The sequence below is a fragment of the Heptranchias perlo genome, chromosome 2, assembly GCF_035084215.1.
Source record: "Heptranchias perlo isolate sHepPer1 chromosome 2, sHepPer1.hap1, whole genome shotgun sequence".
NCBI lineage: Eukaryota > Metazoa > Chordata > Chondrichthyes > Hexanchiformes > Hexanchidae > Heptranchias > Heptranchias perlo.
Genome location: NC_090326.1, coordinates 44211979 through 44227295, shown reverse-complemented (window position 1 = coordinate 44227295; position 15317 = coordinate 44211979). Strand labels below are relative to the sequence as shown.

General features: G+C 40.4%; 1 protein-coding gene across 3 annotated transcripts in view; it reads left to right on the top strand.

Annotated features, from left to right (window-relative positions):
* Positions 1-15317, top strand: part of trak1a (trafficking protein, kinesin binding 1a) — a 264222-nt gene that overhangs the window by 71935 nt on the left and 176970 nt on the right. For 2 of the 3 annotated variants that reach the window (XM_068001810.1, XM_068001816.1), the window contains exon 2: positions 11682-11805. The exons of the other annotated variant lie outside the window; for it this stretch is intronic. The gene's annotated coding sequence lies outside the window, so the exon portion shown is untranslated. The remainder of the gene's footprint in view (positions 1-11681; positions 11806-15317) is intronic. 3 annotated transcript variants of the gene reach the window in all.

Sequence of the window (15317 nt, the reverse complement as noted above, 5' to 3'; positions counted from 1 at the left end):
AGATAGTTTTTTAATGTATCCCGTTAATTTTTAACCTCTTTTTAAACCACAGCCAATCACAAAATAAACATTCAAAATGCCAATTTTTTGAAGATCCCATGTCTGGAATTTAACATGCCCACACTTTATAAGAACCAGAATTTAATAGGTCACTTAACCTCAATAACTCCAATTTTAATTCAGCAGTATCAGAATTAAACACACGACAAGACAGATACATTACACAAAGGAAGAAAACACACAAGACACAGTAAGAAGGGGGCGTGGCCCACAACACCGACAAAAAAAAACACTGATCAAGACAGGCTTTTTAAAGGGACAGTACACTTAAACAACAAAACCTTTCTTTTTCGGGTCTCTGTCTTTTAAACATTTGTCTAGTCACTTAATTCTATCCATATTTTTTACAGTACTGTCTCCATAAAGCAATTAGTTCTTTGGCTGAGGTACCTCTGTTATTTTTCCAAATTAATTCCTGAGCCTTTTTTCCGGCATCTAAGTTTTATCAATAGTTCCTGTTTATATCCAATCATCAGGAACTTAAACCCTGACTACCCTCAGTGATATTAACCACCGACCTACCGCTTACAAGTTATTCCCTCAGTGATATTCGACCACTGACCTCTTCCTGCTATATCTGTGTATTCGCCAGACTGACCTGAATCTTGTAAGGACACCACACGAGTGTTAGCGATTGGACGATTCGTCGTCAGACTGACGGATTGGAGGAAAACCGACGTAGTAAATTAAGACTACTTACATCGGGGCGCCATTTCCTTCCTCCGTGTCTGAGATAATCCGCCTCTTACTCCGCAAACTCTCGGTGAACGACCGTTAAGATCCCACTTCTGACACCAAATGACGATCCGGATTCTTTCCCCTCAGTCTGGTTCAGTAATAACTGAAGTCGAATACATTTTAAAGTTCAACACATCTTTAATAGCAGGGTTCTTGCTCTGCCAGCATAGAGGGACTCTATCAGGAGTCCAAATCAATGCTGCAGACTAAGAACCCTGCTATTAAAGATGTGTTGAACTTTAAAATGTATTCGACTTCAGTTATTACTGAACCAGACTGAGGGGAAAGAATCCGGATCGTCATTCCTATCGATACTGTCATGGACTAATGCATCTGCAACATGTAGATTGGTGAGGACGAGGTCAAATAGGTTTTTCCCTCGTGTTGGTTTGCTGACCACCTGCCGCAGGCCCAGCCTGGCAGCTATGTCCTTCAGGACTCGGCGAGCTTGGTCAGTAGTGTTGCTACCAAGCCACTCTTGGTGATGGACATTGAAGTCCCCCACCCAGAGTACATTCTGTGCCCTTGCTACCCTTAGTGCTTCCTCCAAGTGGTGCTCAACATGGAGGAGGACTGATTCTTCAGCTGAATCGGTGGTAATCAGCAGGAGGTTTCCTTGCCCATGTTTGACCTGATGCCATGAGATTTCATGGGGTCGAGAGTCAATGTTGAGGCCTCCCAGGGCCACCCCCTCCTGACTGTATATCACTGTATTGCCACCTCTGGTGGGTCTGTCCTCGCAGTGGGACAGGACATACCCAGGATGGTGATCGAAGAGTCTGGTATGATTCTGAGTATGGTTATGTCAGGCTATTGCTTGACTAGTCTGTGGGACAGCTCTCCCAATTTTGGCACCAGTCCCCAGATGTTAGTGAGGAGGACTTTGCAGGGTCAACTGGGCTTGGTTTGCCTTTGTCTTGTCCGGTGCCCAGTGGTCCGATGCTGGGTGGTCCGTCCGGTTTTATTCTTCTTGTGACTTTCTGTTGTGAGATTGTACAACTGAGTGGCTTGCTCGGCCATTTCAGAGGGTGATTAAGAATTAACCACATTGCTGTGGGTCTGGAGTCTAATAAAGGCCAGACCGGGTAAGGACGGCAGGTTTCCTTCCCTATAGGACATTAGTGAACCAGATGGGTTTTTACGACAATCTGGCAGTTTCATGGCCACAATTACTAATACTAGTTTTTTTTTAATTCCAGATTTTATCCTCTTCAAGGCCAATGTATATTTCGTGAGGTGCGGTGCCCAGAACTGAACGCAGTAATCTAAATGAGATCTAATCAATGCTTTGTACCGCTGTATCATAACTTCTACCCTTTTGTATTCCAACCTCCTTGAGATAAAGGCCAATATTCCATTAGCCTTTTAAATTATTTTTTGTACCTGTCCATTAGCTTTTAGTGATATGTACTTGAACCCCAATATCTCTGCTCCTCCACTGTTCCTAGCTTCTTGCCAATTAGTGAATACTCTGAGCTACCTTGGGTCCAAAGTGGATGTACTCGCACTTCCCCACATGGAACTCCATCTGCCACAGTTTTGCCCGCTCACCTTAATCTATCAATGACCCTTTGTAACTTTCTGCTTCATCTACACTATTTACTGTGCCACCTAACTTGTCATGAGCAAACTTGAATATGTGGGTCTCTCTTCCTTCATCCAAATCATTTATAAATTTTGAAAAGCTGAGGCCCCAGTGCGGATCCTTGGGGGACACCACTAATCATACCCTGCCAATTGGAGTACATACCCATTATCCCTAATTTGTTTCTTACCTCCTAGCCCATTCCCGACCCATGTTAGTAGGTTGCCTCCAATTCCATGTGGTCTAATTTTTCCATTTCCAGCAATGCCATCTTTCAGATAAGACATTAAATCAAGGACTCGTCTGCCTGTTTAGGTGTAAAATGTCCTGTGGCACTATTTGAAGAGCAAGGGAGTTCACCAGGTGTCCTGGATAACACTGATCCCACACTATTAAAATAGTTTATATGGCCGTTTATTGCATCACTATTTGTGAGACCTTTCTGTGAACAAAGCAGTTGGTTGGTTTCCCTACATTGCAACAGTGATTTGGAGGATGTGAAAGGTGTTATGTAAATGCAAATTCATTCTTTTGCACATTAGGGTCATTTGTAATAATATAAAACTGATAAGATTACTGGTCAAAGTGTTCATATGTAGGAAATCTTGTTTAATAGGAACATGTAGCTGTTTAAATGTCCTGTGATTGGAGAAAGCCAAACAAATTTGTAGTGGTTGCAGTTCTATGTTGTATATGCTTTTTGTTTTATATAAAGTGGTTTCTTGAAAAATAAACCTCCCAGTCATTAATTGTTCAACTCGACCATTATACGGCACTGGATAAGGAGTGATTTAAATTATTCTTTTAAATGACAAAAGCTATACTGTACTGCTTGAAATATAAACAGTACAATGAAACAAAAAAGCTTGATTTTTCTCCCTCACTCCCTTCCCTGTTAGCCTTTTTTTTGCTTGGTTATTTTTTACTTGTTTGAGCAATGGCTGATAACGTAAATAGCTACCATGATTGAATATTGGTCTCCAAGCAACTGCTGAAATAAATCTCAGCTGTATTTTTGTTGCCAGTTTCTTTGATTTCATTGTGATCACTTCATTTTTAATTGCCCTTGGAGAATGATGGAAATTGACTCTTTGTGTGCTTGGGATCCTGCAAATTGCCAAGTAATTAAATGTCTGCTCAACTATAAAACATTTGGCAGGCATGTTAACATTTTAAGACTAATCTGTATTGAGTTAAGATACCATCACCCGTAGGGATGATTCTGCTGGGGGGGAAAAAAAAATCTTGGGTTGTGCATAATTTCATGTGTTTAACATTTGCTCGGGTTTACTGTTCCGAATTTTGTGGCAGTGGTCTTGAGTGGAACAAAACTTCTAAACTTTTAAGTATTTTAAATGTCATCTATGTAAAATTTTAAAAACCATGTTCTGACTTTTTAACTTCATGAAATTACCTTTGTTTAAAATAAAGATGGAAAAATGTTTACAAAAATGGTTAGACATGGCTGCAAACATTGAGATCTTATCATTGGCCTGAATTTCAATATACTTTTGAAATTAGAATTTGGAGGGTAAATCGGTATTTAAAATTTGTAGGCCCTTTGCAAGAACATACACATTGAAATTATAGCTTTCCACAATTAAAAATCGATAGTTAATTTTCCTCTACATTTAAAAACATTAAGAGTAAGGACCACTGCAATCTAAAACAACATTCTGTGATTCAGTTTAAAGGTTAAGACCCTGTATAACAGATGGCCTATGAAGCTCTACATACCATAGTTCTGAATGATAGGAATCCATCAGCACCAGTATATGATATACTTGGGATGCTGTACTGTAGCTTGCAGTCTCATGACATTTAGTATGTGAAAGTTTATTAATAGGCTCTTATAAAAATGCTGCAAAGGAAAAACACCAAAGGGGGCACTGTTAAGTAACGCCTTGGCGGCCTCCACATGTGACTGTGAAGGTCATGGAAATGTTGTGTTGTCGTTGTTAGTTGTTTTGTCCCTGCCTGTCTGGACAGCACTTTGTAGAGGCCAAGAGTATGGCCATTTTGAGTATTGCGAGTCAAGGGAAATAGACTTGCTATTCCAGTTTGATATGGAGCATATTTTCTGGGCATATTGGTTGCTGTGCAGATTTGTTCTGCCACCGACTACACTGATTGCCAGGTTAGTTGCTGTGCCAACAAGAGGAAGAGGGGAAGAGAGGGAGTGAAAGACACAATGGAAATTAGTAAGATGATCTCTGGCAGGTTATAGTAAAGATTTGTACATTGTACATTGTACCCAAAAAGATGATTTAAAATCAGGTTTTACGGATTTCCACTAATAAATTCCTAGATTTTCTTTTTGGGTGATGAATCAGTACAAATGGATCTTCTCTTGAATTTGAGAAGGCTGCCCCCTCTGTGAAGAATTACATTGGGCCAGATCTTGCTGGAAAAATAACAGCGTGTTAATGGCGCATGCAGTTATTCATGTGCAAATCAGCCAGTAAATTCAGGGGATTAGGAGATACTCTGAGAGTTAAGAGTCCCCAGCACTTGATGGTCGATTTACGCCGCTCTGCTGTTTGCTTCCCACAGTCGGCATCTCGCTCTTAGCCTCTCTGTTATTTTTAAGAACTTGCTGAATTTGCTCATTAATTGCGCCATGGAAAGTTAAGTCTGGTAATTAACAGCGTAAGTACCTTTTTTAATGATGTGATTGTTAATACAATGCCAATCAACCTGTCTGGCCCAGAAATTGAACAATTAAACTGGTGTCTCATTCCTTCAGGTGGTAAATTGTTTGATTTTAAAAATGTCAAACTTAAAATTTTAAAAATTTTGTTCTTTTTTTTCTCAATCAATCAATCACCTTCTCAGTCGTTTCACTGTTTCTGCCTCAATTTTTAAATCTCACTGGTTAAGGAGATACACTGTTGGTCCCCCGTTCACTAGGGTCCCAGATGCCCTGCTGCCCTCGCCACACCGTTATCAGCTCGCACTTCCAGAAAGTTACAGCACAAAAGCATTTCGAGCTGAAGGGTGCAGGAAAAAGTCTAACAGGGCACTCCATGCGATGCCCCACTCTTGCAAGATCTGGCCTACTGTTTCCTTCACACAAAAAAAGGGGTCTTGAGATATGTACACATTACATCCATGATGTCAGTGCATACTGTATGTTCCCTGCTGACATCACATCTTTGGCAGTAAAAGAAACAAAGGTTGTCTGGTTTGGTTTGATTTTTTTAAAGTCATGTTTAGGTATTACTGTGAACACTATTATTTCTACTGCAAATGTCAGTTTCTCTATCCTAGCAGGGTATGGATCAAACACAGCAGTACGCTGACACAGTTACCACACACAATCCCATGAAGATGACAAGATCAATTAATCCAAGGTCGACTCAGGCCACACACCAAGGCATTGTTTGCTAAAAGCCTGGTCACAACTGTTCCCTTGTGCATAATCGCCAACAATTTTTAATATCCCATCATATTAGTGCTAGATAAGTGGCTGAAACCTCAACAATAAACATGGGTTCTTCAATTTTACTTTTAATTTTAAGGAAGGCTATTGAGAGATTGTGAGAATCATAGAAAAGTACAGTCAACCAAATGATAGCCCACAGTTAGTTCACAGACACCATTTTTAAGTTCCTTGCTTGATTCCACTTAAAAATAATTACTCTTTCTCCGAATTTATCTGGGTTTTTTTGTGGTCCAATTTTTGTGTATGCATATGTACACAGCATATTAATTAAGTATCTAAATTTCTAAAAAAAAAGCCCTGTTTATCTTTTTTCTTCCCCCCACCCCCCCTCCCCCTCCCCCTCCCAATTTAAAAAAAATGTCTGTCTGTGTAAGGCAATGGCTTCAATACCCTGGATATGAGCTACTTGACAGTAGGTAGTCATCACAGCCAATCTCAACCCTGTCCCTACTCAGCATCCAAACACCTTTCCAGAGGCATTGACTGGATAGTAGTCGGAAACTCGGAGCTTTTCTGGCATTAAACATGCTTTTTGATGTTTGCTTCCCTACTGTCAATTATCCGTTCTTAACTACAAAACTGCCTGCTCATTTGCATCACATACTCCAAATAAGGCAAAAATGGGCTTCTGTCAAGGAATAAAGTGGGATAAAAAAGTATGAGCTATTAAGAGCTGCATGATCTTTTATTGTTTTGGAGGTATATCATCCTTGCGTTCATAACTGCTTTGTGGTCCACCTCTAGAGCATCACTCGATCTTGATTTAATTCCTACCTGTCCCCATGTAGTTAGTAAATCTCCTCGATTGGCTTCCCCTCCCACCCCTGCATGGTCCTCGCTGGTGTGCCCAGTACTCCATCCTTAATCCCCTATTTTTCCTCACTTACATGCTGCCGTTCAACAACACCCCCCATAAACATAGGGTCAACTTCCTTATGACAGTTGATATCTAACTTTCACCGCTCCATCACTACCCTCGACTCCACAACTGCCACCATACTGCCTGTCAGACATAGTCCTAGATGAGCTGGAATTTTCTTCAACATCGGTAATACGGAAGGTATCCTGTTCAGCTTCAGATGCTCATTCCTTTCCCTTTCCCAGCTGTTGGCTCAGGTTGAGCCTGATGGTGTGAAACGTTGTTCAATCCTGAGCTGAACTTGAAACTCCAAATCAAGTCCATCAAGAGGCCCAGTTGCATCCGTACCCCACTGCTAATGAAACCCTCATGTCATCGCCTCATGGCTTGAATTATCCAATGTTCTGCTCATTGGCATCCTGAGCTCCATCCCTGTATCCTCCAGAATTCTGCCATTTCTATCAAATCTATCTTTTTAAAAAAAACAGCGAGTGGTCTAAGAATTCCAAATGTATTACACCTATAGGTGATGTTGTGATGAACCATTATGTGACAAATTGGAAAGAATGGGGCACCATCTAACGTGACATAACAACTCAATCAGTATCACGAGTGAATCCTCAAACTAACACAAAGTGGCAGGGCAGAAAACATCAAAGGAATCCATTTTTATTGAAGTAAGCAACCAAACCCAATATGGGCAACTGTAGATCAAGGAAATAATGTGACGTGGAGGATCTAAGGGAGATTTAAAGTGAGCCAGAAGTTTTCAGACTCTTTCTGCCATATTTCTGCTGATCTTATCCCCTTCCTCTTTTTTTTTCACCCCTTCCCCAGCTGATTTTTCTGGTTATTGGCACTCCCACCTACCCCTTGCACTGAGATGCTTTCCCAGACAGATGGACTCCATTGGAAAGAATCTTTTTTTCCCTTCCCCTCCCTCACCCCATTCTATTTCTCCTTCTCTCTTCCCTCCTCCCCACCCCCCCTCAAATCCTGCAGCACCCTGTTGACTCCAACCAATTTCCCCAGATTGGTTTCATTATCCACCACCCTCTAACCCTGCTTGAATTTTAATAAATTCAAATTGGTTTTGATTACCCATGTGAACTGTCACGAGAAATCATCTAGTTTCATATCAAGTCTCCCACACCTTAAGAGAATTGCAGAGCCACCATGCCCTGGGCAGCTCATGATATAACTCTTCATGGCTCCAGTCGCTATCTGTAATTTCTATGGGAGTCTTAAATGAAAGGTACTATATAAATGTAAGTTGCTGTTCAGACCCACTTGTTACAACAATGAAAAATGGATAAAAACATGTTCACTTGGGGGTTTATCGAGAATAATTGATGGACTGGAGTGAATACAAGACAATAGTCAATAATATGCAAAAGCAGAACATGAATGGTTGTAACTGTTATCTGATCTCATGGAGAACACTCAAGGTGAATTGTTTTTTTTTCTCCCCCAAAGATACATACTGTTGCCTATGTGGAAAAGTGTTATATTGTGCTTCTTGTAAAGATGGTCCAGGGGTTGCGTCTTGTAATTTTTGAAATGAGATTAGGTGTGTTACCTCCCCTTAAAAGAAGAGTAAATTAATTACACATTGCATGTTTATCTTCAAGAAAGTGAACTGCGCAGTACATAATGGTCCAGAATTTGCTGGAGCGTGCCCTGTCTGTTAGACTTTATCCCTCACTCTTCAGCTTGGAAATATTTTGCGCTGTAAGTTGCTGATAATGGCACAGCGAGGGCAACGGGGCATCTGAGACCTTAGTGAACGGTGGAACAAAGTGTATCTCCTTAACCAATGAGATTGAAGGATTGAGAAAGAAATAGAAGAACAATGGAGAAGGAAGGTGAATTAGTGGTTGAATGTCAAATTAGGTACAGAAAGAGAAATAGAGAGGGAAGGAAAGATTGGACTAAGACAGGAAAAATAAGAAAACATTTAACATTTTAAATTTCAAAAATCTCTTAACAATTTACTACCTGTAGGAATGAAATGCCACACTTTAAGTTGTTCCCTTTCTGGGCTGGAGAGGATGTTTGGCATTCAAGGAACATAAATCTCCTCATTATAAAGGTACTTGCGCTGTTGAGTACTAGTCCTAACTTTCTGCGTTGAGTTTAATTGGTAATTAATGCGCAAATGCAGCAACTTCATGAAACTCACTAGGACGAATTGCTGTTTTCGTTAGGCTAACGGCGGAGTGGAGCAAATCGTCCAGCAACTTGTGGCGATTCACAACTCACGGGATAGCTCTTCCTCGCTACAAGTTGCTGGACGATTTAGACAGTAGTGGCAAGTGCCATTAAATTCACCGTTATTTTGGCAGAAAATTCTGGGTCACTATAACCATTGTACAATCTTTCATAAAGAAAAGAAGCTAATTTGTAAAATGGAGATTAGCCAAATAATGCAGCTGTTGATCTGCCAACTCATACTGTGTTATGAAGTGGTAAAATGTAAGTTTTTTTTTGACCTTGAACTCAGTCTGGCTATTGAGGTGAGGTGCAAAGTGCAGTGTTTCTGCAGAACAGGAAAAACCTGAAAGCACGAGAACTTGTGACATTCTTAAAAATTGGTTTAACGGTAGAATCGGTTGAGACTACAGTGTGTACCGCCAGAACATTGAGTGGGTTAGACTAACAATAACAACTACTTGCATTTATATAGCACCTTCATTGTAGTAAAACATCTCAAGACTCTTCACAGGAGCGTTATCAAATGAAATTTGACACTGAGCTGCATGAGATGTTAGGGCAGGCTGGGGCAAAGAGGTAGGTTTTAAGGAGCATCTTAAAGGAAGATAGAGAGGTTTCGGGAGGGAATTCCAGAGCTTTTAACAATTTAAAAAAATCTAAAATCTATGGGTCGGGGGTTTGAAGTGAAAAGAAGAATGGTAATAAGTTGGAGGTGAAAATGACTGCCATAAATTTAAGAGTACAGCTTTTAAAATGTGCCAGATTTTCTTCATCGCAAGTCATCTAACCAAAAACAGTTTTTTTTAAAGTGAAATTAAAAAAAAATTTGGAGCTTTATCAACTTTCCAAAAATCAAATATGTCTACTGTTGTTAACTTGAAGTTGCTTAATTCGAATTACTGGATAATTCAAATTTGTAAACACAGACAAGACTTCACATCAACAGAAATAGGCTGTAGTAGCAATATTCCTTCCATCTGTATTGAATTTTGGAATGGTTTTGTTCAGAGGGTGATGTCATTGTTGAAAGTTATTGAGTCTGACTTTGAGTTAACACCAGATGAGAGTCATTACACAGGGGGAGTGTATTAACATCAACTATATATGTTAATGTAGTTCCAATACACTGTTTGGATCAGTAATGTTCAAACGAATGCCTGAAACATTATTAATAACAGAAAATGCTGGAAACACTCAGGTCAGTTGGCATCTGTGGTGAGAACAGATGAGTTAACATTTCAGGTGTGGACCCTTGGTCAGACTGGAATATATTTGAGATGAACAGAGTTTTAAAAAGGAACAGAACAAGGGAGAGAGACAAGTGTGTGCACACAGGCACCCGCTGGAGCCTGATCCGTTTAGCCAGTGTTTCATGTCATCTTTTCTACCTACCTCCCCACTGCCTTGCAATTCACATGTTCTCCGTATCTCTTAAATGTCTTTAATTATGCCTCATTGTCTCTTGAGGATACCATATCAGCCATTTGTCCAACTTCTATTTTCCATTTAAGCACTTTAAAGGTCATTCTATTTTCATGTGCGTACATAACTTTTTTTTGTTTTTTATTTACCTTGAGTATTATCAGCCCTTGCTGTTGAATCAAAAACATTCAACAGAAATCTGAACCACTTTCTCGGTGTACGAATATAGCCCAGTGATGACTTTATCATCTGATTTCCTTCCCCTCTCCAGGTGAACTGTTCTGTGCTTCCTCTAGCATCTTTCAAAAGCAATTCACAGGGAAACTCTAGGAAATCAGTGTAACATCTGTACTATTCACTCCTAACCACTTACATCTGACCGACTATATTTTTAGGGACCCATGATGTTCCATGGCATATTTGTTTATTTCTCTTTCTTGTTAGTGTAACTGGCAGAAAAGATCAGGGGGTAGAGTTTCCGTTTTGGGCGCAATCGAGAAATTGCACCCAAAATGCGCTCGAAATAGCACTGGTTAGGTTGCAGTTCAAGTTTTGGCAAAAATTAATTTGCATAATGACAATCGAAATCTTCCCTGAACCAACTCGATCAGGCAGCGTAATTGAGCATAATTTTTTTCATTAGAAAGTATTGCTAGATGTATTTGAGTGCAGTTTTATTAATACAGCTGAATATGGGTTTATCATCAAAAATAAGTCTTTTTAGTAGTCCTCCACCTGTGAGTAACCTGATTTAAAAACACTGAAAATGACTTTTTAAAAAAAACTATACTGAACCATTTAATAGCTTAATTGGTGTACACTAGTTTCTTAGTAAATTAAGTATTGATATAAAAAAACTTTTAAAACTTGTTTACTGGCACCTAATGAATGCAATTTAAAGAGCCTCTCGAACCATTGCAATCGGTGGTGTATCATAATTTTGACCTGGGGTGTGGCCAGTTTGTGGGCAGGGCCTGATCTGGTCTAATTGAATCTTGAACCAGTGTAAAAGATTGCTGAAAACACAAATGTAAGTGTTTTTGGGTGTAACTCACTGGTGTTGAAAGTTCCACGATCTTTTGCACTGGTTTGGCCGATTGTGCTGGAATCTGAGTGCAAAACTAGAAGAAACTCTACCCCCCGTCCTTTCACGTGTAAATTCAAGAATGGTTCTGCGAACTATTGATTGATCTCTGATCATATGGTACTCAAACTAAAATAGTCTGAGTAGAATAATATTGAACAGAGAATTTACAAACTATTAACAGCTTCTCCAAAAAGTGAATACTTCTGAGGATAGAATGTGTAAACATACAAAGTTCTCAAGGTTATTGACTGATCTTCATTATTACTTGCAGTTATATAGCGCCTTCAACATAGAAAAACATCCCAAAGCATGTGACAGAAGCGTAATCAGACAAGAAGTGACACCAACTGAAGGAGGAGAATTTGGCAGGGGTGACTAAGAGCTTGATGGAAGAGGTAGGTTTTAAAGAGGGTCTTAAAGGAGGAGAGAGGTGGAAAGGCTGAGGCTTGGGGAATTACAGAGCTTAAGGCCTAAGACGGCTGAAGGCGCTGCTGCAAATGATGGGGAGAAGGGAGTGGGGGATGCACGATAGGCTAGAGTTGAAGGAAGGCAGATTTCTCGGAAGGTTGGAGGTCTGGGGAAGAGATATAAAGTGGCGTGGTCTTGAAGGGATTTGAACACACAGATGAGAATAGAAAGAGTGGAACCAAGCAAGGACAGTTCCACTGAGCTGGACAACGGAGGAGAGGTGTTGGAGGAGGATGGTGTGGTTGATCATATCAAAGGCTGCAGAGAGATCAAGAAGGATGAGAGGGGTTGTGTACCATTATCATGGAGGATGTTATTTGTGGCTTTAATTTGGATCGTTTTAGTGCTGTGGCACAAGTGAAAACCTGAGTGGAGAGATTCAAACATGGAACAGTGGAAATAGTGGGCATGGGTTGGGAGGCAACAACATGTTCATGAACTTTGGAGATGAGAGTGGCTTGAGGTAGGGTGGTAGTTTGCAATGACAGAAGGGTCAAGTTTGTTTTGAAAGTGAGGGGGACAGAACCTGAGGAGAGGGTACCACTTACAATGTCAGCTAGCATAGGGGCCAGGAGAGGAAGTTGGGTGGTTAGCAGTTTAGTTGGAATGGGGGTGAGATAGCAGAAGGTAAGTCTCATGGAAAAGATGAGCTTGGAGAGAGGGCATGAGGGAAGATGAGAGAAGCTAGGATTCAGGACTAGGGCTGGATGGGGGGCGGGGGAATCTTTAGGGAGTTTGGCTTGGTGGGCAATGGGAATAAACTAAATGGACGGACGGTCTCCAGCTTAGTGACAGAGAAGTCCATGAGCTCCTTGCACTTGTTGGAGGTGAGGGGGCAGGGGAGAATGGTTTAAGGAGATGGTTTGTCGTGGAGAAATGAAGCCATGGTTTTTCTTTGCATTCTAAAAAGATCCTGGTGTAGTGAGCAGTTTTGGCAGTGGAAAGCAAGGTCCATTAATGCTCAATGTGGTCCAGCCAGATCTGGTGATGGATGGCTAAACCAGCTGTGGGCCAGAAATGAACTAGTCTGAACCCCTTGGACTTGAGGGAGTGAAAATGGAGTCCATGCCAGGGGGTTTGAGCAGGGTAGGAGACGGGGGGGTGGGGGGGGCAAAGGCATCAAAAGCACAGTTGATTGAGCAGATTGGCAGCTGCAGAATTATTTGGTGAATGGAGAGCCAAAGGCTAGACAGTTGGGAGTTTCACAGTGCAGGTTGTAAGTGACTTGGGAGAGTTTTTTTCCAGAAGCAAATGCAGAGGATGTGGGGTTGGAAGGGAGTATGAGGATGTGAGTGGCAAGGGATCTACTAGTCTGTAATTGAGACCATAGGAGTTAAGAGGCCATGTGAGATGGCAAAGTCAAGGAGGTAGCTGTGAATATGGGTAGGAGAGCTTATATGGAGGAGAGATTAAGGGAGGACAAGAGGGCAGTAAAATTAGAATGAGGGCAAGGTGAGTTCAGATGGAGATAAAAATCATTGAGGATGAGGAGTCGCTTAGTGCACAGGCTGAGGTTAACTTTCTGATAGAAGTCACGGTATTTACTCTGTAAAAGCTGTTGCAAATCATTTAGGTTTGTATAAGAAACTAGATAAGGGGAAAAGAAACAGAACTTTAAACCTTAGACTCCATATACATTTTCAAGTTTCTGATGCCTCACAAAGCTGTAGGAGTGAAGAGAGAGATAACACTGTTATAAATTGTCACATTGTATCTATTTAACTATTAAGAACATCATTATTATTTCCTTTGCCACCGTTTCATCCGGAAGACCAGAAGAAAGTGTTAAGCGGCTTAAAAATAGCTCACTTACAGCATGTTTCTGGTTGCTGCTGCCATAGGGAGCCTCAGTGTTGGCACTAGTTAAATAAATGAAGTGAAACTGCTGCCTTCAAAGGACAAGGTTCCCCGCTGGTGCCTCAAAGGTGGTTCTACCACAATTGGAAGCCGGTTTCCTCTTGTAAGTGGAGACGACCATGTTTTCTTTCCTACCCTTGTTATTGGTTGGCCCCTTTTGGAAACTACATTATTCACTAGTGTGTGACATTAGCTGAACTGATTGTAATGCCTTGATTAAGAACTGGTTCAGAAGGAAGCCAGGAAAATGCAATTTGGTGGAACCATGGTTGGGATGTGAATGTTTTGCTGACCTGGTCAGGCTGACACATGCTTTCATTTGTACTGATTTTATTTCGAAAGCTGACAGAGCCTTTTGTTAGCTGTGTTTCTTGTGACTGCAGTATTTAAACTGTGGGTATAATCAGATAAAAACCATAATGGCTATCTACTGCATATTGACTTTCTTGCAATTATATTAACCTTAGAACTGTTTATGGCACCATCAACATTCATCATTTTGTTTATGGCTTAGTACCAAAATATGGTGTCAATTTGAAAACTAGTGTGGGATGAAATCCTAAACCTGTGCACAAATTGTATGGTTTACTTCTGTTGAGAATAGCTTTAAAACCGCTGAACTATTCAAACCATCACGATTCAGAAAATCTTAAATGTAACCTCTCCTCCTTTTAAGACACTCCTTAAAACCTACCCCTTTGACTAAGCTTTTGGTCACATGACCTAATATCTCCTTATGTGACTCGGTGTCAAATTTTGTTTAATAATCGCACCTATGAAGCGCCTCGTGACATTTTACTACATTGAAGGCGCTATATAAATGCAAGTTGTTTTGTGCAAGATTCCATGGCATTCAAAGAACAGCGTGGCGTGCTGGCGTCTTGCAGTCCACATCAACACACTGATTAATTGGTCATTGACCTCATTGCTGTTTGTGGGTTCTTGCTGTGTGCAAAATGGTTACTATGTTTGTCTACGTAACAGTGGGTGTACTTCAAAGTAAGTTGTTTCTCAAAAAAAGAGAAATCATTCCAATTATGCAAATTAAACAAATTTAATAAAATAGCAAGGCTTTTTTGCATGATTTAATTTTGAATTAACAGATTAAACCTCAAGAGGTGAAAACTGTAATTCATTGTACTGGAAGTGCTTCGAGACATTTGAGTGATAAGGCAGATTATAAATGCAAGTTTTTTTTTCATTTTTCCCTCCAGTTCTAAATTGGGCATGATAAGATGAAAGCAGCACGAGGGACTAGAATCTGATTTTCTAATCACAATAACTTTTGTTAATGCCTGAACAGTTCCTCTCTTTGACATAAGCCAAATTTCACTAGCAGGAAATTAAGTTTGCATGTTGGATGGGATGGGACGGAATGACAAATGACTCAGATGCTGCAACAAAGTTCTTCCCTACTTTTTAATTTAATGGTCGTCCCTTTAAATCTAGTTGTATTAGCGATTTAAATAAACAACAGTTCCAATTCCTGTGCCAAGCCTACATCAGTACCAAGTTTTGTCCATTACAGGCTGGACACAGAAATAATTCAAACTTAACAATGCTGTGTGATTGGTTCAATTTG